This window comes from Triturus cristatus, chromosome 10 (genome assembly GCF_964204655.1).
Source record: "Triturus cristatus chromosome 10, aTriCri1.1, whole genome shotgun sequence".
Taxonomy (NCBI): domain Eukaryota; kingdom Metazoa; phylum Chordata; class Amphibia; order Caudata; family Salamandridae; genus Triturus; species Triturus cristatus.
This window is the reverse complement of record NC_140593.1, coordinates 53077055-53103497: the sequence shown is the minus strand read 5'-3', so window position 1 is coordinate 53103497 and position 26443 is coordinate 53077055. Positions and strand designations below refer to the sequence as shown.

The 26443-nt window shown below is 44.0% G+C and overlaps 1 protein-coding gene across 1 annotated transcript in view; it reads left to right on the top strand.

Moving 5' to 3' along the window:
* LOC146788818 (exocyst complex component 1-like) overlaps positions 1-26443 on the top strand; it is a 1992459-nt gene that overhangs the window by 990311 nt on the left and 975705 nt on the right. The gene's annotated exons all lie outside the window — the stretch shown is intronic.

Sequence of the window (26443 nt, the reverse complement as noted above, 5' to 3'; positions counted from 1 at the left end):
CACTTTTTGTAACATAGTTATTGCACAAGACACTGTTTCATATTTACAAAGAGAGGAAAAGGCGCTCTGTGTACTTTTTCTACTCCATGTAAATACAACCTCATCATACACACCACTTTGCGTTGAAAGGTTGTTCTATAAGTGTTGTTGTGCATGATTGCACTGAATACTCATAGAACAAGACACATCTCCAAATTTATCATAAATCATAAATCTCGATATGTGTGTGAATGCTGCACCATTCTCTAATTGGTGTACGAAAGCACAACAAGGAGAATTGTTTTCATTTCTCCTCATTATTTAATCTTCAATGCATGCTAAAATGTTCAGCATACATTGAAGGAGAAAAATGCGTTTACTGATCGTTTTTGTGCAGGAAGGTGTGTCTTTCTGCACAAAAACATACAGCACATGACACAGATATCCTTCCACAATGGTGCAAGGGTGCCTGTGTCACCACATGGCTGCAATTTAAGCAGCCGTGCAGAGAGAAGCATAGATGTGCAACATATTTATGTACATATGTTGCATCCCTGTGCTTCGGAAGTACTACAGCACAATGCAGTTAAAGAGGTTACTGTGTGATGCTGCAGCACTTCCTCAGAGTTCTGCACTTATACATTCACCATACGCTATTAATGCATTCATTCAGTCAATTATGTACTACACATACATTCATCTAAACTTTCACACACCAACAAACAAATATATAGCTCTTTTTTTAAACCAGGAAAGTTAGTTCTTAGAAGAACTTTTTTTTTCTTCTTTTTTCTTTTATATTTTTTTGGGGTTTTTTTTAACTATTTTAATTTTTTTAAAGATTTTCTTTAAAAAAAAAAGGAAAAAAACGAACTGGAGGAACAAAACAATGAACTTCAGGGGAAAAAAAAACAAACAAAAAAATAACAATCATGGCTTTCTTGCATCCTGCAAATTAAGTCAATAGATTGCTCTCCATAGCATAGCACTGCATTACACTTCAAGCAGAGGACTTTCAGTGTGGCGAACTGAGGACGGATGTCCAGGTGTTGGTCCGATGGATGCACGTGAGAAGTACTAGGCTCTGATGTCTGTGAAAATCCAGGAAGAACTCTCATTCTTCGGCACTCTTCATGTGCCAGGTTTATTGGATGCATGGTTTTTAGATGTTTTTTCATGCTGGCTGTACCACATGAGTACTTCTTTTCTGGATCGCCACGGGAGAGCACTCTTTGACATATCTTGCATGTCACTTTGGTGGCATTGGTCTTGGATTGCCCCTCTGGAAAAGTAAAAAATTTCCAAACGATAGATGAATATCTTTTTGGGAGTGGTGCTTCAACCAGAAATTCATCTCCAGAAGAATGTTGAGATGCTGTAGATCCCTCCTGCCCTGAAGCCATTGTTTGTTAAGAAAAAAGTTTGAGCTAAGTTAAAACCCAGTCAAAAAAACTTCTTCTCTGCAAAGAGATGCTCCTCCAAAGAAGGTCAAAGAAGAATGATTGAAATGGGTGGGGTCTTTCAATAGTTAGAACAGGAAGTGTAATGAACCAATCAAATCTCTTTTTTTCAGGTCACATGGGATCCGCGCACCGTGCGCTTACGCAGCACGTACCCAGCGCGCATCCGCGAAATTGAATTTAAAAAGAATATGGGATTAAATGTAAAAACATATTACTTTTATGAGTAGTTTACAGTTTGTCTTCAATTAATATTCACATAAAATATATATATATATGTTTTTTTAAATGTTAAATATTTCGCGGGATTCGCGCACTGACTGCGTCTTGCACGCACATGACGCATCGCGGAAGCACGCAAGCGTCGCGTAACGAGCATCGTACGTGTCGCGTATAGGCTTGGAGTCGCGTACCGGTCGCATTGCAATCGCTCACCAAACACGTACCCAACGCTTACCGTACGCGGATGCTTGCACGTAGGGGTCGAGAAGGGTGCACATAAGGTGCGCGGATCCCAAAAAAATGGAGAATAAAAAATAAAGTTTTGAAAATATAGTTTAAAAAATATTTAAAAAAATATAAAAATATATTTTAAAACATTAACAATTTTTTTACAAAGACCCGATAAAAACAAATAATATTTTTTAATTTTTAAAAGAATTAATTGAAAAAATAAGTTTAAAAAAAGGTGATAAAAATGAATTTTAAAAAACATAATTAAAGGAATTGACACACTGAAATTCAAAAATTTAGAAAATCAATGAAAATCATTAAACATCGTAGCTTTAGAGATAAATTATAGATAGGAATTAGCATTTAAAAAACCTTTGAAATTCACTGAAAAAAACATAGGTTTCATGCACGTTATAGTTAGGAATTGGCATTTAAAAATCCTTAGAAATTCACTGAAAAAACTATAGGTTTCAGGGGTGTTATAGTTAGCTGGACATTTCCCTCGTACAAAACCCTAGAAATTCCCCCGTTATAGTTAGTTCAGCTAACTATTACTCGCGCGCCCCCGCACTGAACTGCTGATGACGTCACATATTACATCACTCATGACATGGTCAGTGACATCACTGATGACATCTCAAATGACATCACTGATGACATCATCCATGTAATAAATTAGTGCATCTTCTCACACCCTAATATAACCTTTGATACACCGACTCAAAATTTCAGATGGCCATTCTCAAAACGATAGATACTCCAATACCAATAATTACATACCCACTCTTTGACTCTTAGGTCTACACACACCTCACTGACTCACCAGTCACTCAGTACAGGACTATCATATGCATTTATACACCTATATAGACACTCAGACACCACCAATCATCCATAGACATACTCACACACCTAGTCAATCATGCAAATAATTAATCACACTCCAATTTACTCACCTATACAGTTATACACACACAAGTTCACTTACTCATAAAAATACTACCACATTCTTACGCTCTTATACAATTACTGATACAAGCACACACTCATCCATACAGCCACTCCACAATCACACACTCTCACATATACCCAGTTATATACTCTTACACACATATACCCTGCCTTTCACATATGTAGTTACTCACACGTGTACCACTGAGATATACATTCAATCACTAACACACCCATACATAGACTCACCCAACCATACAGTCCATCACAGATGCACTTCTAAATCCATGCACCCATAGAATCACCCACTCACACACCCTACCCATACAAACACTCAGGCACCCATACAGATACTCAGACAACCAATCAATAACCCATATAGACACTCATATAGCTATTCACAAAACCATGCAGCCACTCATACACCAACAGACAGACAGATACAGACATTCACACAGTTTAGTCACTAGTCTGCAGTAAGATACATTTAATGACTCACTTATAGTCAGTCACGCACCTAGAAAATCATCCATTCACACACTTATACACCTACTAATTTTTCCATAGTCCTTTCCCTATATATATTAAACATATTAAAACTTTACAGAAACACAGACTCACTGGATGATGTCATCAGTGATGTCATTTGAGATGTCATCAGTGATGTCATCAGTGATGTCACTGACCATGTCATGAGTGATGTAATATGTGACGTCATCAGCAGTGCATCACGGGGGGCGCGAGTTATAGTTAGCTGAACTAACTATAACGGGGGGATTTCTAGGGTTTTGTACGAGGGAAATGTCCAGCTAACTATAACACTCCTGAAACCTATGTTTTTTTCATGAATTTCTAAGGTTTTTTAAATGCCAATTCCTAACTATAACGTGCATGAAACCTATGGTTTTTTCAGTGAATATATATATATGTTATGTTATGTTATGTTACCAGATTTCTAAAGCGCATAGCTCCCCGTGAGCGTCCCAGCGCTGAACAAGTACAGGAGAAGTCAAAAGGGAAGCTCACGGGAACAGCCAGGTCTTCAGAGATTTCCGAAATGTCAGAAGGTTGGGTTGTGTGCGGAGGTCGGAAGGGAGGGAGTATATATATATACATGCTGATACCGGCGGTGCAGGCCGGACAAATAGCTCCAATTTCCTTCAAAAATAAAGCGAGCACTCGGGATTTACACACCAGCAGTTGGTTTATTTCAGTAACGCGTTTCCAATCCCATTGCATCAATACCATCAAAGAAACATCGGGACACAGTCTCCAAATATGAGTACCAATACTTTATTCCACACAGTTCGCCAGTATGTAGTTATAGTTAGGAACTACTTTCCATAGAAAAAGCATTTTTTGACTTTGCTATAACTTTGGTGTCGTTTGACCAATCTTTATGAAATTTTCCCAGCAAAGTGTTGAGGTAAGTTTTGTGTGTCATGGAAAGTTTGGGGGTGATGTGTGCAGTGGGAACCAAGAAATAAGGGTGCAAAATAAGGGTGCATTTGTAATGTTAATTCCCATAGGAACCTGAAGCCACACCTACAGCTTGAACCGGTTGACGGAATTACATCAAATTGGCAAAAAGTTTGATGTTGTTACGTAGATGGTGCTTCTTGTTATTTGGTGCAAACCCGTTCTAGAGTTTTTGAGAAATTTAAGTTGAAAGAGGTAGTGATATCTCTGGTCGTGAATATTTTGCCATGATTTCTCGATTAACCTCTTGAGTGCCCATGACGAGATGGTCTCGTCATGGGCCGCGGTTGCGCTGTGCCCATGACGAGACTATCTCGTCATGAACCCCGCCCGCTAATGAAAGGGCCGGCACAGGGCGGGGAAAGGGCGGGGCACTCAAGGGGTTAAACGCACGTTATGCTAACAGGAATGCTGTGATTGGCTGGACACAACCTGAACTGAAAGGTGCGGCTGCCATTTTATCTATCAAGAACGATTCCCAGGGCTAACATTTTCTGTGAAGCAAACATAAGGAGCCAGGGTCGAGGTACTCTGACCCCATGTTTCAGAAATGTAAGCATTAGTGACACAAGTTATGTGTTCAAAATATAATTTTTTAATTGTGCGTGATATACACGACGATGACAACACAATCGCCAGCACGGCCCCCCACGTATATCATGGGCATGTCTTGACTATCGCTGCGACACCACGAATATTGGTGGAAATATAAAAACATATATCAGTATATCATTAATACACATTGTTATAGAGATATTGATATTCTGATAAATGTTTTTAAAGAGTTATTTAGATAGTGAGTCATCTAGTGTGATGGTTAGAATTAATGATGTAGTTTTTATGTGATAGTGGCTATTGAATTCCTGCTTTTGCTTTCTGCTTTCGCGACGTATCCGTGGGGATCACAAATACGAACGCTATTGAAATCTCTAGCCTCACCGCGAAAACAGAAAATAGGTTTTAGAAATGGTTGTTCTAGGGGGCGCTAGAGGGCGCCGGACCAAGATGGCCGCACGAGAGTGAGGCTCCCGCCGGACCGGGCACATTCATGACCCTTTCCTGCATCCTGACCGCACTATCCTGTACCTCACCCTCACCGCTGTGACCGCTATGCCCTAGGCTACGCTCCGGTGCCAAACACTCCTTGGAAGTCCTCCGGAGGGTCGAGATATCCGCTATGTTTCCCCGGAGCGGAGTGGCGAGCCCTCCTGCGACCTGCACCTCCTGGGGGTGACTATCCACTAGAGCCCGGTGCTTTGAGGCCTACACGACGACTGCGATTTCGGCTCCGTTGGTCGAAGTGTGGGGCCGGAATGCCAGCTGCTGCCCCTGCTTGGGAGGCGTGATCTGCGCGGGACGAGCGGGGAGCCCTCTGGAGCTGGGGAGCCTGTGCCCGAGACTCGGGCCTGGCCGCGTCCGGCTCAGCCACGTGGGCTTGGGTGCCGAGCTGACCGCTGAGGCTTCCCCTGGGACCGGAGACGCTGGCTGGAGGCCTGACATCTGGCATCGGAGGTACATTGAGGAGCTGGTGCTGTGCTGCCTGCTTGTCGCGCTGAGCTTCCCCCCGGCCGGGGACGGCCCGTGACGCCGGCATAGCCGCCTCTGTCTGCGATAGGATTTGGCCCCCCCCGGGGACGAAGAGCACATAGAGCCCCTTCCTCCGTCTTTGCGCCTCTGGCTGGAACCCTGACCTGTGAGCTGCTGACCACACCGAGGGCCCCCCTCCCAGCTGCTGAGAGCCTCCCTGGGAGACCGCTGGGATCGGGCGGCTCTGGGCTCGGACGTTCCCCGCTGCCGCTAGAGAGAGTGACGGGGGCTGGGATCCTTCGATTGTCTGGCTGCGCCGTTGGGCAGCTCGGAGCGATCCGGGCGCCCCCCCCCCCCGTCGCCATTGGGACGCTGACTGCGGTCTACTGCGGGCCTAGGGACGTTGCCTAGTATTGTCCGGCTGAGGTGGGCCTGCTGTCCGTGGGGCCCCCCCTCTCTCCTCGACTTCGCTGGCTGCGGGGTGGGCGTGGAGGGTCGGATGCCCGGCGCCATGGGGCGCAAGGACGCTAAGCAGTCCAAACTGCCGTTTGAAACCCAAAAAGCCCCCACGCCGCCGCCCGAGCCTGGCCCCTCCGTCGCCGGTCCTCCGGACGAAGACTGGAAATCCCTCCTGCTGGGCTTGAAACAAAGTCTTTCGACCATAGACTCCAAGATCGACAACATCACTACCAGGCTGGATGGAGTGGTCGCCAAGCTGGACCAGCATGACGCCCGCATAAAGGAGACTGAGGACAGGGTCTCCACGCTGGAGGACGGAGCCGCTTCTGCTGGACGGCATATGACACAAATGGACCGGCTACTCAAAATAATCGCCGACAAGAACGAGGACCTAGAAGCGAGGTCCCGTCGCAACAACGTTCGCATTCTCGGCCTGGCTGAGACTACCAACACTGGGAGACTGGAGGTCTTCGTCGAGAACCTGGTGGCCGAACTGTTTGGCAGAGACTCCTTCTCCCCGCACCTCGTGGTGGAGAGAGCCCACAGGTCCCTCGCGGCCCGTCCCCCTCCTGGGGCTCAGCCGCGACCCATTATCGCACGCTTCATCAACTATAGGGACCGGGACGTGGTGCTCCGTCGCTCGAGAGAGATGGGAACTGTGAATTACTGCAACACTACGCTGTCCTTCTTCCCTGATTTCACCGCTTCTGTGCAGGAGGCTCGTCGGAAATTCACCGTAGTTAAGAAAAAATTGCAGTCCCGTGAGATCCCCTACGCGATGCTGTACCCCGCGAAGCTGAAAATCTCGCACCGTGGCAAACAACTGTTCTTCCAGCAGCCACAGCAGGTGGAGGACTTCCTCAAACAACATAGTAGTGACTCGGCCAAAGGGGGCGCGGAGCCACGACGCTCTCGGCCGTCCTCGCCGATGGAACGGCTGGACTGAATGAATTGTGAGGATGCTCCTCTTGGCCTGGTATGTTGCCGTGGCCGGACTTGCCTGAATGGGCCACCGTCATTCCTGGTGAGGTACTTTTATGTTTATTCACCAATATGTCACTTGAAATATTGTTGTCACATTATGTGCCCGGTCGCCCACCTCCGTCCCATACTGGGGCCCTGGATTATGCCTGGGTCCTCGTGGGTGTAAGTAGGGAGGTGGATGGCAGGCCTGGCGCCCCTAGAGTTCGATCCCCCAATGGGCGCTCCCCATTACGCCCCTTTCCTCATCAAGGCAGGGGTGGTTACTGCCAATGTTCTGGTTGTTAAGATGGGTTTGGTTGGGGGGGTAGGGGATGGGAGGGAAACGTGTACCCGGCCAGTTGGGGTTGCCGGCGTGGGTGGGTTGCTGTTCCGACTTTCTCCGAGGTTTCTTGATAGCTCCGGACGGGGTATGAACAGCCAAATGGGTTGGGTAAATACGGGGGACCTAGGATTGAAATGTTATGCTGAGTGCTATGTGCAACCTAGACCTAAGTATACATGCCACGCACACCTCCACCCGGGGGAATGGGGGACCTAACTGACACGCGCCCTGCGCCTAACTTTCGGCTGCTCTCCTGGAATGTTCGCGGATTGAACGACACACGGAAGATGAGGCAAGTTTTGAGTTACCTGACCAGGCAGGGAGTGTCCGTTGCCTTGCTCCAGGAGACACACTTGAAACCGGGAGGGACCCCCCCCTTTGCATCGCGCTGGGCGGATAGTAGGGTGTTCTCGTCTTACTCGAGCTATGCAAGGGGTGTTACTATCCTGGTGAGACGCGGGGTTGGGTTTATACTTGCTGGGGCAGAGGTAGATCCTGGCGGGAGGTATTGCATGGCATGGGGGACACTCCACTCACATACAATGCTGTTTGCGTGCTACTACGGCCCTAATACTGACGACCCTTCCGCACTCCTCACTATGTGGGGAAGGATTCAGACCCTCGGAATATCGCACATTCTACTGGGGGGAGACTTCAACACTGCACTCAACCCTGCAATGGACAGATCACGCCCGCAGGCATCGCACTACACAAACACGCAACGTGCGTTAGTAAACCTAGTGGATGAGCACCACTTAGTCGACGCCTGGAGGCATTGCCACCCCACGCTCCGACAGGGCACACACTACTCCGCAGTGCATTCCTCCTGGGCACGTCTTGATTATATATTCCTTACGCCAGGCCTCTCTCCTTGGCTGGGCGAGGCGCTCCACCTCCCCCGCACATTCTCGGACCATTCCCCTGTCCTGCTGTCCTTCCGCATCCCCCTTGCGGTATCGCCATACCTGAGCTGGCGCCTAAACCCCGCGCACCTCACGGACCCCGTGTTTCAGGCGGAACTAGAGCAAGACATAAAAGATTTTTTTGAACGTAATATCGATTCCGTCTCTAGCCTCGCTACTGTTTGGGAGGCGTTCAAAGTCACCGTAAGAGGTTGGTGCATAGCTAAGGGGGGGGGGTCCTCAAGTCTCTACGGGGAGATCTGCGCAGGCTGGAGAGCGAGCTGCGAGTGCTAGAGCGCGAAATGGAAGGGAACAATCGGAGGCCTGACACTGCGGCGCGGCTCCGAGAGAAACTCAATGACTACACGGAAGCTGCGGCCACCGAAAGCAAATTTCTGGGGCGTCCCTTTGTCGCTAGGGTGTACGGAGAAGGCGACAGACCGGGCAAGGCTTTGGCCTCCGCTGTTCGCCCCCCACGATACCACAACTACGTTTCCTCCCTGCTTGATGAACGGGGCACCCCACAGCGGGACCTTGCGGCCCAACTCAAAGTCCTCACAGACCACTACACTAAACTTTACACATCCCACAGGACTACACCGCTTGTCCTGCATGAGTACCTTGACGACACCGCGCTTGCATGGCTGGGCCCCTCCCAGCAGAAGTTCCTTCATCACGAACTAGAACTAGACGAAATAACGGACGCCATAATGGCCATGAAGTCGGGCAAGGCGCCGGGATCTGACGGGCTGCCGGTTGACTTTTACAAGGCCTTCAAACATGTGCTGGCCCCCATTCTAAAGCAGGTGTACTACTCTGCGTTGGAGGGGGGTGCCCTGCCGGCCACGATGCGGGAGGCACTCATAACGTCACTGTTGAAACCTGGCAAGCCATCGGACCATTGCGACTCGTACAGGCCTCTTTCGCTACTAAACACGGACGTTAAGATTTTGGCGAAGGTCCTGGCTACGCGTCTTAACCTCCTTATGGAACGCCTCGTCCTCCCAGACCAGGCCGGGTTCGTTCCCAACCGCGCGACTTCCCACAATCTGCGCACGCTACATGCGGTGATGCAGGATATTGACCCTTCTAGCGAGGCAGCTGCGGTTTTCCTTGACGCCACCAAGGCGTTCGACTCCTTAGAGTGGGATTACCTTCTTGCCTTGCTGGAGCGGATGGGCATGCCATTCAATTTCCTAGATTGGATACGGCTGCTGTACGGCCAACCTCGAGCTACGGTCCTGCTCAACGGCGCCCGCTCCCCCCCCTTCGCGATCCATAGGGGTACCCGACAGGGGTGCCCTCTCTCCCCGGTTCTGTTCGCAATCGCCATAGAGCCCCTTGCGGCCAAGCTTCGGCAACATCACAAACACCGCGCCCTCATATATCCTGAGCGCCAACTACTCATTGCCCTATACGCAGACGATATGACTCTATATGTGCACAAGCCGCGGGAACACCTGAACCCTCTGTTACGCGAGGTCACCAAATTCGGAGCCATCTCGGGGATACAAATCAACTGGGCAAAATCGGCCTTGTTCCCCTTGACTGAGCACACCACGCAATTTCCTCTAGATTACCCCCTGGTGTGGGAATCGGCCGAGATAAAGTACCTGGGCATTCAGGTGGCTAGGAATCGGGAGGCCCTGATTAGAGGCAACTATGGGACGGTCATTGACAAACTCACGGACAACATTACTCGGTGGATACGCCTCCCGCTGTCAATGGCGGGTCGCATCTCGCTGATAAAGATGGTGATTCTTCCCAAACTGTTGTACCTCTTCACCAACATACCGTATAGCCCTGGCGCCTGTTTCTTTCGCACTCTTGACTCCCAGTTGTCGAGACTTATCTGGGGCGGGAAGCAAGCCAGACTTAGCTTGCGGACCCTCATGTTGCCGTATCACCAGGGGGGGTTTGATGTCCCCAATTTTCGGCGATATTATGACTGCGCACAGGGTCACTTCGCGGCCTACTGGTTCCACCCCCCTCCCTTTATGGCGCACTTGGCAGTAGAGGATGGTTATATGAGGCCAGAGCAACCCTCCGGGTATTTATACACGACAGCACGCACGGAGCGTAGAGACCCCACCACGGTCGACTGCACGGTCAATGCCTGGAAACGCTTGGCAGGATATATGGACGTGAAATTCCTATACTCACCCCGCATGGCCCTGGCGAATGATCCCAGATTGAGCGTCACTCGGGAGGAGATCGGCCGTAGGCTACTCACAAAACTCGCGATTCACACTTGGGGGGATTTGTACCACCAGGGGAGTTTTCGCACTGCGACGCACTTCTTTGGGGACAACTCTCCCTCGGTTATGGAGACCTTCTTATATGTTAGACTCCGGCAAAACATCAGGGCTGTTACGCCTGACTTTCCGGGGGAACCGGACACCGTGGCGCCGTTACATGCTCTATTGCAGAAGGGAATGCCGTCACACGTGGTCTCCATGCTGTATGGACACGCGCAGGCGGCTCCATCCCCCCCCTCTTCGTGCACGCGCCAGTTGGGACACCGATCTGGGGGAGCCGCTGTCAGATGAGCAGTGGGAAGAAAGCTGCTCTCATACCAACGCGGTGACAGGCAACGCTCGTCTTAGGCTAGTTCATTTTAAATTCCTACACCGCCTCTACTTTACCCCCGCCAAACTGCACCGTCTCGGACTCCGTGACAGCGATCGTTGCTTACGATGCGGACGGCCAGGAGCAGGCTTCATGCACTTAGCATGGACGTGCCAGGCCGTGGCAGCCTATTGGGTAGCGGTGTTTGCGGCCCTCTCTGACATGATCGGGGTAAACATTGAGCCCTGTCCTCGGATAGCGCTGCTGGGTCACGCTGATCCCGCTGTCAAAGCACACCGGAAATTTTTCGCTTTGGGATTACTGCTGGCTAAGCGACACGTCGCGTGCCGGTGGGGACGGGGGCGAGCGCCCAAATTCAAAACCTGGCTGGACACAATGACAACATGGCAGGAACAGCAGCATAGCTATGCAGATCTTTTGCCGCACAAGTCGCGCCCTAGGGACCTTTGGGGCCCCTTGGCTGAGTACCTCCTTCGCTCACAGGTTTCAGGCGCATCCTCCGCTGATGCGGCGGATGGCGCTGACGGCTGATGTGGCCTGCTCCCCTCCCCTTCCTCAGACCTCTAGCTCCCCAGGCGCAGGGGCTTACGTCCCTAGTATGATGGTCGGGGCAGCATGGGCCCCGCGGAGCTCCCGCTGACACAGGTTGGTGGTGTGGCGGACCTTCCGCCCCCCCCCCCCCCGAGGACTGGAACGCAGCATAGTCCGCCCCCGGTATGGCATCACATACACGGCACTACAAGTAGATATTCATGACGCGCTTCTCACTTGGGTCACTATCATTTCCTCCCAGAACATGAGACAGGTCTGTGGGGCGTAGTGCGATGCGTTGTTGCTTATCGACTGCATTTCAGGATACACGGCACTGCCCTCACAGCACCACGCTTCACCCTTTGAACACCTCATACCGAGTATGGAGGGCTGCTTCTGGGAGGGACCAGTTCACAATGCACTCGTTTTGGGTTTGTTATTAAAGTTGAATGAAACCTCAGGTATTTCACGCTCACATTCCGCTTGCCGGTATGCCGACTCACAACTGCTTTCTCCAACAGCTTTCCCTTCACCACTACGCGGCCGGCCCGAATGGGTTGTAGGCGACATGCTGTGTACTGTAGCTATGGCTCTTCAAAATGTGATGCTTGATTCTTTCACTGCATGTTGTCGCTGCCGGCCTGTTACCTCAGGATGTAGGCGTGGAGCTGTGTGTTACTCTTTCAGGATCAATAAAGGTTTTTGGAAAAAAAAAAAAAAAAAAGAAATGGTTGTTCTAGAAAAATACTAGGAAAATATTAGTTTGAAGTGTACAGTAATAAATCCCTAGTGTGTAAAATACTGTAACATGTGTGCATATAAATATGTGTTTTCCACTTTATGGAAAAGGCGCAATCGTAACTTGGTACAAAAACATGAGTTTAAATATGGTAATATGTGTAGCACAATGTTTTCAATGGACTTTGTTTAGTTAATAATTTTGGTTGTGCTGATGGCTGTTGAATGTCTGCTTTTTGTTTTGCGATTTCCCACTTATTGGCGATGATCGTGACGATTACAACGTCGTCTCGAAGATTCCCAAAAGCTAAAAAAATAATAATCTGTATAACGAAAATTAACAATATTTTTGCTGCTAGGGTGGCTCTGACTAGAGCCTTTGTGTTGATTGTGTGTATACGGCAGCTACACGAGACCGGATGCAGAGTTTCAGGTTACTTAGACACAACCTGTTGCCTTTGTCTGTTAAGTGCACTCCATCATTTCGATAAATTTCATTCATGTCACAATGCGGATTGTTGTTATAGATAAAGCCCATGCCATGGTCTCTGCGGAATGCAGAAACAGTTTGATTAACATGTTTCCTGGCTTTGCCAATCTTTGGATAGAATTGATTTGACCACTTCCATTTCTGTCTTTGGCATATATTAGAGTACACCAAGACAGTGTAAGGGAAATGCGACATCAGTTGTGCAAAGGTATCTTTCATTAGGATTTCCACCCCTACCCCAGTCAATGTGCCTAGGTCATTGCCACCACAGTGCACAATTATGAGTTATGGAGCTTGGCAATACACAATGGTTTTAATGAAAGGCAGCAACTAAAATCCTCTCTAGACAAACCAACTAATTTCCACATTTGGCAAACCCAACTTCCCGTAAATACCTATCTTTTTTGCTGCCTCTTTAGCCCAATAGACATAGCTGTGGCCAACAATCCACACTCTAAACCTTTCCAAGTGAAGGAGCAGTAGCAGTTAGGAGAAGGCTGGAGCTGAATGAGGTGGTTTTCCAAAGAAAAGTAGATCAAAGGGAGGTGTTTTCTTTTTTTTAAAAGTTATATTTCATAGGATGCTGTCAGTAAGTAAGTAAATAAAATGAGGTAGTACGTTGGATTCATTAGTAAGAAGTCGTATTATTGGCTGCTTTTTAAAACAAGCATTGGCATAGCCAATAGGTCTTGCATTTGGGACCTTATAAATGTTTAGCCATGCAACAGTTGGTGTTGTTGCACCAAGGATATTCTGCTGCATAACTAAATACTTATAAGGTCCCAAAAGCGAGACCTATCGGCTATGCCAATGCTTTCACATCTATTATGAACCACGAGTCACACTCCGAAAGTTGTGACTCATCAACAACTGTATTAAGTAACATGTACAGGAAACCTTGCATGGAAGAGGAAATCATTAACAGATATACAGCTCTCGATTTTATCAGTGGTGGAGTAAGACATTATAAAATGGTGGAGTAATCTGTCTAATAAATTCTCATTGTGATATGACTCCACTGTACTAAGCAGTCATAGGAACCGAGGCAGTCAGCATTCAGTTTAAACGGTCTGAGTAACAATTCCTATGGACAGGTCAAATATCTTCCAGGAAACAGTTTTTGTTTCTGGCGGTAGGAGGCGATGGGTTGTTCTGCGAGAAGCAGTTGAGCGTTGACTGGAAGAGCATGAATCTTAAGTCCAAATATTAAGTACATTCTGGTGGGTCAACGATGAGGATTTACAATTCAATGCTCACCATGGGTTGAGTGGCTTAGACCACAGCTCGGCGACTTTAACATCCAGTATAAAGTATGCAATGTCCTTTGCCTGCTAAAATGCTAGGATGGACATTGAATACAGAATCAGTCACTGAGACAACGAGTGTTACAGAAAGGCACTGACTATCACTGAAACAGAAGCTGTGGCACCTCTTTACTTGCATAAGAATGTGTATCATCATACTAAAGAAACTGTTCAAATCATTAAAGTAGACTTGCCTCATTAACACATTAAATGCAGCCAAAAGAGTAGCATGCGCTGTTGCTAAATTCATGTGCAATCTTTAATATACTTCAACATTACTTCAATACTCAATACTTCAATCTTCAACACTACAACACTTGCAATGCAATAGGTCTCTAATTTGTGGAAGTTTAAGCTATTAACTTTGTAAATGACAATGTCTTTTATTTATGTTTTAAAAACCAACACATACATAAAAGACATTGTCTTTTTACAATGCCAATAGCTCAAACTCTAGCAAATGCGAGACCGCTTGTATTGCAAATGCTTGTTGTTTGCAAAGGCGCAGTCACCAATGTGTGTGCGTCACAGCTGAGATGTTACAAGCAGGGGTATACACCAATCCACTGAAGCTGTACGAGTCAGCGTGACAGATGACAGAAGAACAGGCGCCTTGAGCGCACACCACAACGCTGCACTGGCCGACGGAATGCACCTTAATTAAGAGAATGCTCTGAGAGCTGCGTTGCATAGCAGCCTTCAGAAGCGCTATTGTAAACAAGATGATTCCATTAAAAGGGCTCCCGAGACAAGTGTTTTGGGCTCTAGCCCCAACACCTCCGCCATCAGCATCAAAGAATTCCCAGCATGGCACCAGGCAAGACTATAAAGCGTAAATAAACGCTAACTAAAGCAGTTGACGACTGCTGTAACGTTTAAGCTGCTAAGCTCCACTTTACGGGGCAATTACCTGGCTGTTGACCAATATTATGCTGTGGCAAACCCAAAGCGACAAGCCTTGCAATCACTTCTTCGCCGCAGCACATAAACAGTCACAACAGCACATGAATAGTCACAAGCTCGCCGCATCTTCCGGCGGCAAGAAATACCTCGCTGTTGTCTTTGAGGTAAACTTCACGGCTCTTGCAAACGGCTGTCAAAGTTGAAAGAGAAGCCGAAGACCGGGGACTGTACGCAAAGGTGACACCTCGTATTTCAAACCGAACCAGGGATTTGCAGTAATTAGACTCAGAAACGTCATAACTAGAGGAGCTGAGTTCATTACCTCACATAAACTGCACGACAACTGAGTGCAGACACGGCAGCACCGAATAGGTAAATTTAACCGTCGCTATCCTCAGCCCACATTACATCGGCACTTACGTCATCGCAGAATGGGGAGCTGTGTGCGCGCGCGCTAAGCATGAAAGTGAAAGGTAATTAGACAAGAAAGATAGACATGGAGAGGGCGGGCGGCGACAAAAGTGAAAGCACGAGTTTAAGGGTGCCTGCGAGCGATGCGCTGAGCGCATGACAAGAGAGGTAAGCCAGATGTCGCCTCTGCTCATGCATGTGCGCGTAACCGCACGCTCGAGGCAACACAAAAAGCTGTGGTCGGATTTTTGAATGCCCACTTACTAAAAGTCTCACCAGCAAAGCGCATGCGCTGGATCAGGCCAGACCTAAAAAGGAATGTAATACAGACATGGATATGCTTCGGAATCTGTGCAGAAAACCACACCTGCTGCACCTCATTTGGAAGTAGCATGGTCCTTCTAGGATGTGCTATGTACTTGTGACCTACTGATTCCAGTAATTTGCTACACACAGTCAGCTAAGAGTGTATTGGGGTGGAGGGTGTTAAAGAGGTAGAATTTCTTTTTTTCAAGTACAAGAGTTTTATCAACATTTAACTAATTATACTGTTGTGTAGTTCCTATAAACATATATACGATCTGCACGTTTAGACAACATAGATTGTGGGATTGGTGTCCAGACTGATTCCAGACACCCCCACCGGGTATGTTCGCCTGTATACCAGCTAGCTCACAGTGCCACTAGAAACCCCTCTTACCAAGGAGAGAATAGTTATTGGAAACTATCAAACATGACAACTCTGTCCCATCAGAGATCGTGGAAACAATACAGTTCTTTTTGCTCAGTCACTCGTGCTCACTTTGTCTCAGAGAGATACATAGAATAAACAGTGGGGACGTTTTCAATAAGCATTTATTGAACCAGCATCATTCTAGTGTAAAATTGGTGTGCTGAAACAACCATAAGACAGAAACAGGTATAAATGATTATAAGCACTAACAGAGTAAAAGGATGGTAGATTTCTACCATAGTGCTAAAATGAATACAGGCAGGTATAAAAATACATGACAGTAATAATGCGTACTCCTATGAGGCGACTCTAACTAGATGCACCTAAGTGTACCTAGCATGTATGTAGGTGTAGAGCCAAGAATCCCTCTAGGATAAAGTCAACCCCATTACCTGAAGTGAGAGACTGTGGGACCCTGTCTTGGTCTCGAGATGAACACCCCACGAGGGATGTCAGACCACTGCGACCTGGAGTGTCTGCGTGCAGGAACCTCCGCGTCTTGCATCAGTGTGTCAGCATGGAAGTCCTTTTTCTGCTCTCCCTGCCTCAGCTAAGATATGGTGTATTTATACCCAACGTGGTGCCCTCAGGGGATCTACCCTGCTATGTCATGTCAGACTTAGGATGACAGAAGGAATGACCCTTATACATAGTTATTATGCAGGAAATGGTACTCCTGCTGAGTTTCCAAGAATCCTCATGCATAATGATTGAGGCTAGTTTTCAGGGAAATCCCCACATCCTGTAAGCAGTACTGTAACTAGGTAATAGGTCAGTCCCAAGAACCGTTATGTAGTGCAATGGCAGGGAAAATATAGATGAAAGGTTTGGTTGGTACCTGAACCTATATTGGGGTACCTATAAGAAACATAACAATACATTTTAATATTCACTTCAGGACTATGTAGTAAACTGTTCTGACATATTTAATTTAAAAAACTAAAGGTAAATATAGGTTTGGACTCTTATTTTTATCCGCGTTTACTCCACGATGATCACGAATACTTCGCGAAGATATATAGACAAGAATCTCTTTTTAAAAGAGAGGGAAAAGGTTAACAGATAGTAACCATTCACGAGTGGTGATAGAGTTTTCTTAAATGAAAGATATGATTTCATTTGCTGCCTTTTGCATGATTACAGATTGGAAAGTTGAAGAGGTTGCTATTTTATGGTTGGTTTGTATGAGATTGGGGTACCATTCTTGTGCTTACAAATCCTAACTGTCAAAACTATTTAAAAAGCGCTAAAACAACAATATAATCTACAAACTGAATTCACTGGTATGTATATAACTTTTTAGTTATGTAAAATAAATTACTTTAGAAATGAAGATGTATATGGGAGTTTGATAAAAGAGTATCACAGTGATATGAAAAGAATTTATGAAATGAACTGTATCTATTAGAGGGTATGTGTTTAAGATGTTATAATGAAATGTTTTGGGAAGTACAATAAAAGTTAATTAGTGCCCCTTTTTTCCATTGTGTAGTTTATAGAAAACTAATAGTGTAGTATTGTTGATAGTTGTAATGAGGAATGTATTTAAAACTGAGAATGTTTTAAATGTCTAAGCATTATGTGAAGAATGTATACATGTATGTTATTTGCATTCTGGGAGTTGTAGTACTTTTAGTTACATTATTAAACAGGAGTCGTGTAGTCACAAATAAAAGATAAAAATGTTCTGCGCATGTGTAAGTTTTATAAAGTAGTAATACTTGTTAGTATATGTACTGTGGGGCTCTTGAGTTTATTTAAAGATACAGAGACCTATAGATTTTTGGAAAGATGTCTTGAAGGTGTATATCTTATATGAAATCACATATATGTTTACATACTCATCTATATTCTTTGAGGCTAATGAAAATATCATGTATATGTTGAGGGTGGTGTATTTCTTTAAACATGCTCTGTTTAAAATTGAAGAGAGTTTATAGTGCAGAATGTCTGTTGAGAGTTTTTGTGCTACTTTCATTTGGCATGTAACTTTTCTTTGAGAAATGCTGAATATATGTTTTGAACATACAAGAACATTTTGAAAGATGATGTAGGTATACCATTAAGAAAATGTTTTGTGATTTGAAGAAGTGAGATTTGTTGTTTTCAGTTTTACAAACTTGTTGATGCATGTGCATGCTGAGTAAGAGAGCAATGTATGTTTCTAGAGAGGCATGTATCCAATTATATATGAAGTGTGATATCTAGACTTTTTTTGACATATTGGTGGTCAGTAGAAAAGGATAGATACACTAAAACAGATAGTTTGATACTGACAGAAGGAGTTAAACAATGAGCTACAGATATAGTCACAACTCTTATGTATCTAACAGCTATGGAGATACTTTGCAGTCACCTATGCACTACTCAGGCACCCATCCAATCACTCAGCCACTACTCAGGCAGTTATCGAATCACTCATGCATTATGTACACACTTATTCCATCACCCAGGGACTGCACATGCACTCTTCCAATTATGCAGGCACTAATTATGTACTCAATAAACTATGCAGGCAACACCCATGCATTCATACAGCCACTCAGGCACTAACCATTGACATATATACAGTCACCAAAGATGTACCTATGTAGTTATTGAAACACCCATGCACAACCCATTCACTCATCCAAACACTCACGTATAACCTATTCACTTATCCAAATGTTGAGGCACAACCCATGCACTCATCGAAACACTCAGGTACTAGTCATGCACTCATCCAATTACGCAGGTAGTACCATTGCAGTGAACCGATCACCCATCCAGTATCTATGCTCTCATCCAATTACTAAGGCAATACTTTTGCACTAATATAATCACCACAACCATACACTTAGTTTTATCCAACCACTCAAGCTTTAACAATGGACTTATACAATTACTCAGATATTAGTCATGCACTCATGTAATCAGCCAGGCACTACTGATTCAGTCATTCAATTATCCAGGCAATACGCATGTAGTTATGTAATCCCCCGGGCATTACCTGTTTAACCAAAAACACATAGGCATCAGTCTTGTACTCATTCAATCACTGAAACAGTACTCATGCAGTTATACAAGCTGCCAAGTGCAGTGTATGCACTTAAACAATTACATACACACAATGCTTGCACTGATTAAATTACATATATACTATGCATGTAGTCCTCTGCTGAATATTCCGCTTCATAATGTGATCTTTCCATGCCTTTTTCTCGGATAGGGTTATGCCCAAATAATCAAAGGTGGCCACTCTCTCAAGAGGGCTCTCCCTAGCAGCATTTTACCTTTGAACGTTCTATGTGGATTAATTAGCAGAAGTTTGGTTTTTGAGGTGTTGACCTCGCAACCTCTTTGATTGCAAAAGGCCTTGTAGCGCTTCAAGAGCAGTAGAATAAGGACTTGTAATTGTTGTAAATGGTGTACCTACTAAAAACAAAAAGATACGGTAGAAGTTAGTAGATGTTACTAAAGTTAAAAAAGCAACTTTATATCTGGTACAAAATAATGTTTACTATAGAAATGTAGAAGGTCTGCAAGAATCACACATATGAAGGATCAGATATTTCCATCAGCAGGTCCGATTGAGAAGGTGGATCAGTCCAGAACAGAAGAAATTTGTGAACATTATTGTATCCACCCTTAGCATGCTTCAGAGGTTATCGGTAATGCCATTGATCTGTTGCAAATAAAGGAGGCGAAAGGAACTCCCTTAAGTGTGTGGTAGAAAGGTTTAGAAGCTCGGTGTTTCCCACATGTTTTTCCTACTGGTTTATAGATCTACTAGACTTTATTCAGAAGACCCTTGGTTTCGTCAGTGTTTTCCGTATATATTTCACCTACTATTTGAGAGGATTTTTCTGTCCTCTCATATGCCGTGAATCACATTTTAAAAACAGGAGTTAATTTTCAGAATATATCAGCAAGAGAATTACTGGAGAAAGCTCAAGGAAAAAAAGAGCACTTGGAATACAATTTAATAAACCTAATGGTATGTCAACATGGGAGTAATGAATATTGGTATCACTGTCATGAGGAACTTAAGTGCATGTTGAGGAACCTGGAGCACCTACTTGGTTTCTGATGCTCCGTTGTGCTGAGTATGCATGGGATGGCCTGTTAGAATTCTTGCAGGGGGTAAATTCAAATATAAAAGACATTAATCTGAAGACGCCAGGAGAACTGTGCTCACTAGACCCTTCAAATGTTTGCAGATATTTTAATCACAGATTTCAAGCAATGGTGGCTTTCATCTTGAATGAAAGAAAACCTCATCTTGGTGAAGTGACTGATTTCTTTTGACGCAAAGAGTACTAAGTCAGAGGTGCTCCCCATATTCACCTGCTGTTGTGGCTAGAAGATGCTTGGAACAGTGATGAGTCAGTGTTGTCTTTTGTTGAGCTGTATATAAGTTGCTCTATCCTAAATGAGAGTGGTGACAGAATATCAAGACAACAAGTTCTACGATTCCAAAATCACAAATGCGGAAAATATTGCCAGCGAAAATACGGAGCAATAGGGAAATTTTCTACAAGATGTAGTTTTGGATTCCCACTCCCTGTCATCTCAGAAGGAAGAGTCAACAGCTTCTTGTCTGCAGTCAGACATGCACTTTCAAGGAAATCACAGAAAATACATACAACCTAGGAAGGTTCCGAGTAAATTAACAACTACAACCCTGTGATTCTGAAGATGTGAAATGCAAACATGGATGTACAGTTTGTTGCAGACAACTCAATTGCTGTTACTAGGTATATTACATCTTATATAATAAAGTCAGAGAAAACAGAGATGAAGGAAATGTGGGAGGAGATTTCAGCAGAAGAGTCTTACAAAGAAATTGTACAGTTTTAGTTTGAAAATGCTTTTTCACAGAGAGATAGGCTGTTATGAATTCGTAGACCGGTAAGGCTCAGCTAGTTTGTTTTCTAAATCTAGAGGATTTCTATGGGTGAGTTTAGCACTTACTAACTAACAGAGTACAGAAGTCTTTTCCTGAAATCTAATAGCTTGAAGAATTTGTGCCACACAGTACAGATATTCTGAAGAGGAACATGCAGGATACATACTATCCAAGAAGAAGTCCTCATCTGGAAAGGATGTGTCTCTATGAAATACTTCAACGTTATATATTCAGAGATAATGTCAGTGAAAACATAGAAGAAAGAATATTTGTTGTAGTTGGATGTAACGGATGTTTGGTTAGACGTAACAAAGGAAATGTAATCAACCATCGAAAGCTAAGTTACCAAACTCCAGAAAAAAGAGAGTTTTTCTATTTAACCTTGTTACAGTTGTTCAAGCCGTGATGAACTGAAAGCAAGCTACTTGGAGAATTTGACTGTTATGAAGACTCATTCAACGCTGTGAAAGACACAATTGAGTGCTCTGTGTTTCCAGTACATCCTCAAATGTTGAGAGATGAGATTGAACAAGCAGAAAACATTGCTGCTGAGATAGCAAGAGAGAGTTCTCTGAGCAGTCAAAGTTCAGCACATGGAAGTCAAGGTCCTCTGGGACAACCAATCATTCAAAATGAAGCTGTAATAGCCATGAATGAGGTTGAGAATGCAATGCAGCAAGTAAGACAGGAAACTGTGGATCTAGAACAACTAATACAGAGATTGAATACAGATCAGAAAGACATTTTCGAAGACGTAAAAGGTAAAATAGAACATGGATTTCTGCATGAGAAAAAGGAGTGTGCATGTTCTACATATAAACCAGTTCTATTGTACATAAGTGGTCAAGCTGGAACTGGAAAAGGTTTCTCAATTAAAGTACTGACAAGTTATCTACAGATTGCAATTTGTTGTGTGTAGTTACTGCATTAACAGGTTTAGCTGCACATAATGTGAAAGGAGTTACCCTTCATCGATTATTAATGCTGCCCGTTGAACATAAAAAATTAGAATACAACAAAGGATCTGGTGATGCTTGTAATGAAGTGGCAAGAGTATTAAAGAAATTAAAGCTACTAATTATTGATAAAGTCAGTGATCCAGCGCAAGGGGCAAATTTACATATACTCCTTATGTCACAGATTCGTAATCACAACAACTCATCCATACATTCATTCATTGGTGGGGCCCATAACACCAACACTCACGCGCCGGACATGTGGGTACCTTATTACCTATCAGGATTACATTTATTTACATTATATACATTATATACACGTGCACCTATAGAATCCTGACTTTAACCTCAAGGCACTCGACCACGTGGTTGATGGACCAATTAGTTGGACTGGTTGATGGTGAATTAGAACCAGCTAAAACAAAATTAAAGCCTAGGAAAACATTTAACTATTTCCTGTAACTAATTAAAGAACCACAAACTCTTTTCTTATTACTCCAAATTTTGTTTATCTAATAATAATTTTCTCCACATTAGCATTTATGCACTACAGGTCATAGTATAAATTTGGTTATTCCAAGAGAACATCTAGTAAATAAGCATGAATTTAGAAAGTGCATTTAATAATTACCAAAGGTTAAACGTTGGCGACCCTCTGAGCAAGCAAAGAATTATCTGCATTCTCTGGTACAATCTCCGGAATAAATGTCCAACCCACAGCAAAGATGAAAATCATCAGATGAAATAACTTCCCGAAAATCAAAGCAACCCAAGGCAAACCATAGAAATCTTCACCCGTTCAATGCAGACCCAACGCCATGAAAGATCCTCCCAATAAACCACCACCCATTGGCGGATGAGGGTATTTTATACCCCTTTTCCCTCTTTCTTCATTTTAACATGCAACATTTTAGGGGTAGAGAAATTGTTCTGATTGGACAGTCAGGGGTCATCTTGTAATTTTACAAAAGTTTCCCAGGGTAAACTGGTTCTCCATGAGACTTGGCATAGCAAAGCGTAATTTTTATACTATTCATTCAGTTCACAGGCGAAAGTTCCGAAAGGAACGTTTAAAGGAAGAGAAAGCTTCTCAGTACAGGTTCTGCTTTGTCCCCTTTGTGGTTCACACTGTCCATCAGTTGGCAAGCCACCACGCTCATATCCTTGACAAGGAACACGGTGTCGCAGAGCTGAGGTCACTTGGAGATCTCCAGAGCCATCCGATTCTGCGCAAAAGTCATCGCGCTCACATGACGGCGGCTTCATAGGAACTCTATTTTAGGTACTGCGGCCGAATGCCAACTTAAGCAAAAACAGACATAACAATAATTAAAATATAGAAATGCAGATTCTAATGTTTAACCCACACTAATCCCAATGTATATTAGTATTCACCTAGCTTGTAACAACATTTAAAACAATAATACTCACCATTCTGCAGTACTGAAAGCACAAACCATCACAAGGCAACATAAATCATGCAATTGTCTACTTCACCACAAATCTAAAGTTAGTTTGCGTACCATAGTTAATTAATTAATTGTTCTGCCATTCAATTAGCATTTAGTCCCACATGTATCTCGTGTTTATCAAGGTGTAAATGTTGGTTAGTAATATTTCATTTCAAACCAATTAGTACGAGTTAGTTTTAAATTTTTACGTAATTAATTTCATGCAAATCAGAGGAGGTATACAAAATATTGTTTTACCTGCTCCATCAATCCCCCCTTTGGTGATTTTAACATCACCACTAATCACTAAATTTTCTAAATTTGTCTATGGAAATGGTTATATTCAGTCTCTTGCATTTGTTAGGTTACATCATAGTGTTTCCCATATCGCTCTCTTTTGTTTTCTTGTACATATTTTCTTGTAACTCTTCTAGTTCTATGTCTTCTATCTCTCTTTCTCTTATTTATTTCTCTTTCCTTTTCTTAGCTTCTCTTTTTATTTTATTTTGTAATTTACTTCTTTTTATGCACACACATCCTAATCTCAATATTAACACTAAAATAATCACACAGGTCACAGGTCTCAGTATTTTACCCATAAAGGAACTACCTAATTTTGTTAATAAATTCTTAATAGTGGAAAAACCCTTACCAGGTTTCTCCCATACACCTTCAACCTCCAGTAGAACAATTTCTTCAAGCAAATCAGTTATATTCTTTATGTATTTCTTTAAGTTCTGACTTTCGTCAGGAATGTAAGTACAGCAATGTTGTACCTTCAGCATTCCACAGACTCCTCCCTCTTTGGCCAATATAACATCAAGGGCAAGTCGATTTTGCATAATCTTCGCTCTCATAGCAACCATTTCAGTATTTACCATTAAGAACCCTCCAGCTGTGCTTGTTGATAAACGATCCACACCTGTGGACAATTTTCTAATTTGATGTGCATTCAGAGCTATTCCAACTGCTGGTATCAGTGCTCCAAAAATATCACCTATAATTTCTGACCAACTTTCCCTCCTTCTACGTGTTAGTTGCCTACCTATTTCGTGCAAACTGTCATCTCCCCTTTCCACATGAAATATTTTTGGAAAGACCAGGCCTACATAACAAGTCCCGTACCAGTGGTCCGTCAACCTATAATAAGCTCTGTTCCCACAAATTAAATATATTCCAGGTAATTCTGGATCTTTTCCTCCTTTAAATCCCCATCCTCCTATTATTCTATATGTCATGGCATTCACTTGCACCTACAAAATAATTATCATATACAGTATTATCCCTACTTATGCATAATTCCCCTTTCTGGGGCCAATCTGAAGCCATTGCTGGATTTATCTCTCCCTTTACATGATTTTCCTTTCCAACATCCCAAATGTTGTTTCCATCTTCTCCCCAGACGCCTTCCTTTGCATCTTAACTCTCCTCTCCTCTTCCATGTTCAGGAAAGTTTTCTCTTCTTTTCTCAAACTACAAGTAAGGTTATTCTAAAACACTTCTTCTAGAGTTAATTCTCTTTCTTCTAAGAAAAATTCGCCAAGAGTTTTACCAGGCTTTACCCTATTTAATTCAGGAACTACAGGAATCTGTGAAAAAATATTATCTACATCAGTGTAATTGTATTCTAATTTCCCTGTTTTATAAAACAAACTAGCTAAGACACTACAGGTTATTCCATATGTCAAAGGAAGGTGATGATAAGTAACACCTTCTGATACAGATGCAGGTAACTGCATGCAAACGTAACAGTCTCTAACCTCCATGGTTTTTACATATTCGTATTCGGTAGGCACAATGCAGTTTCTGTTGTACATTCAATGCTTCACAAATCAATTTTATAATTTCGTTCTGGAAATGTGTTCCTCTTTCTGTTTCAATCGTTACTGGGAAAACAAACCTCGGAATGAACTCTCTCAGTAGGAGTTTTGCTGCAGTAACTCCATCATTCCTTCGGGTCGGGTAAGCCTCCACCCAACGTGAAAACAAACAGACAATCACCAGTACATATCTTAGCCTGTTACATGAGGGCATTTCAATTAAATCAAGCTGCATTCGAGTGAAAGGACCTCCCTCCCGTCCTATGGTTCCCAAATTCACTACAGTTTTCCTTCCTGGATTATATTGCTGCCATATAAGGCATCTCTGATAAAGGCTCTCAGCTATAAGCCGAAACTTTGCATTATTCCAGGTCTGTTTAAAAAGTCTAATCATGCCATCCCTCCCTATCTGAGCCTGCCAATGGTACATCCGTGCCATGGTAGAGATCATGCTATTAGGCATTACTGGTCTTCCATCGTGGTAAACCCAAACTCTGTCTGCCTCTCGTGGTGCACATCCTGATTTTATCCACTGTCTCTTCTCCTCTTCCCCTGCCTCTTCCTGTAACTGTCTCACTTCATCCCATGTACTTACAGTGTTAGTAAAAAGCAAGGGACATAAACCCATTTCCTTCTCCCTATTACAATTCAAGGAAGTTTGGTTTTGTGCACAATACTGTGCTATGTCATTGGCAAACTCATTGCCGGCTGACACATAGTCAGTTCCCTTTTTATGTGCGGCACACTTCACAACAGCGATCTGTTTAGGCAGCTGTATCGCCTCAAGTAATTTTCCAACTACTTCTGCATTTCTGATTGGAGTGCCACTCGACGTCAAGAAACCTCTTTGGGATCAAATCTGCCCAAAGTCATGCACCACTCCAAACCCATACTGACTGTCAGTAATCACAGTGACTCACAAATTCTTTCCCAACTTGCATGCTCTAATCAGTGCAAACAACTCAGCAACTTGAGCAGATCGTACTCCTGTCAAACAAGATGCTTCCAACACAGTCGCTACAGTACACACAACATAGGCAGTGCTCAAAATCCCTTCTCCAGTTCTTAGGCATGACCCATCCACAAACATCACATAGTCACTCTCTTTCAGAG